Source organism: Hemitrygon akajei, chromosome 25 (assembly GCF_048418815.1).
Source record: "Hemitrygon akajei chromosome 25, sHemAka1.3, whole genome shotgun sequence".
In the NCBI taxonomy this organism is placed as follows: Eukaryota; Metazoa; Chordata; class Chondrichthyes; order Myliobatiformes; family Dasyatidae; genus Hemitrygon; species Hemitrygon akajei.
Genome location: NC_133148.1, coordinates 559,057 through 560,362, shown reverse-complemented (window position 1 = coordinate 560,362; position 1,306 = coordinate 559,057). Strand labels below are relative to the sequence as shown.

At 45.1% G+C, this 1,306-nt stretch overlaps 1 non-coding gene across 1 annotated transcript; it reads right to left on the bottom strand.

The window, feature by feature from the left end:
* Positions 1 to 384: 384 nt before the first annotated feature.
* trnal-uaa (transfer RNA leucine (anticodon UAA)) lies at positions 385 to 467 on the bottom strand. Its single transcript has one exon. It is a non-coding gene; the product is annotated as a tRNA-Leu (tRNA).
* Positions 468 to 1,306: the final 839 nt, after the last annotated feature.

Genomic DNA, 1,306 nt, shown 5'->3' with positions numbered 1-1,306 from the left:
GTACTCCGGTATTTTTTTTTTTAATTCAGGCGTCTTTCCCCCTTACCTTTCAGCCCTTATTAACGGACTGGGCCCGATATATCGATTATTTTATTCATTTTCATAGACGTTGACAACCTACTTAGTTCCTTCAGCATTTTGCTTGCTTTGCTCCGGATTTCCAGCATCTTCAGAAAGCAGTGGGTTTTTCAATCAGATTGAGGGATCGTGGCATTTTTCGGCTGTTCGTCCGTATTTTCATTCCAATGAAATCGCCGAGGTTGGTGAGGGTGGAATGCGTCAAAAGTAGGATGGCTCCTATGGTGAATGGGCTCCCAACTGTGAAAAATATGTGCGTCGATATACGGTTGATCAGGAAAATTCAGTGTGAAACTGATAATGAGTTACCAGGAGTGGGGTTCGAACCCACGTGAACATTCGTTCATTGGATCTTAAGTCCAACGCCTTAACCACTCGGCCATCCTGGTCCGACAAATAGAAAACGGCGAAGCACAATTACCGACCAATTGAAAAGCTTTCTCTGAATTCCTGCTCGGACACTGCTGTATGCATTAGGCTGTCGTACCCCTGTACACTCTCATCCGTTAAAAATACTTCAACTTTCCTCGTATTTCAGCTTTCAACTCCTTTAGTTATTTCAAATGTGGGCCATAACACATATGTAAGTTTATAAGATTAAGAACTGAAGGTCATAAATTTAAGGGGAGAGTAAATAGATTTCTTTTAATATTGAGAGTTTAGTGATAGGTTTTTTTTTTACACACTTAGTGGAACTGCCGTGATTTGGTAGAATCACATGCAATCATTAAAATTATGGAACAGCTCTATTTCTACATTTAATATCTTTATTTTTCCCTTTCGGGGTTCTTTTTGAAGACCGTGACCTGGAGTTACACGGAGGCTTCGGATCTCTGCGGGAATGGGACCCTTTCTCAGGATTCAACGACTGGCCGCTATTCGACATGCCAGGGGTTTGGGTTGGGAATCCCGATCGTGTTCGGAAGCCTAAGATATTGGGGCTGTGGTGACGGGCGGATCCAGGTACGGTGTCACGGCTGGAGACTCGTGTGTTGTCGGGGAGGCCGGAAAATCTTTCGCCGTGGGCCCGAAGACCCGAGGTCTTTGCGATCTTCGGACACAGAGCTCGAAAGGTTTTCAGGTAACTTTGGTCTGTGTCTTTGCTATTGCTTAGCACACGCTTTGGTTCGGTGATAGTAAGGTTGCCCGTTTATTTTTGCTGGTAGGGGGTTGGGAGATCGTTGTTCATTGCCGCTTACGTGCGGGAAGGGGGAGCTGGAGGGGACTT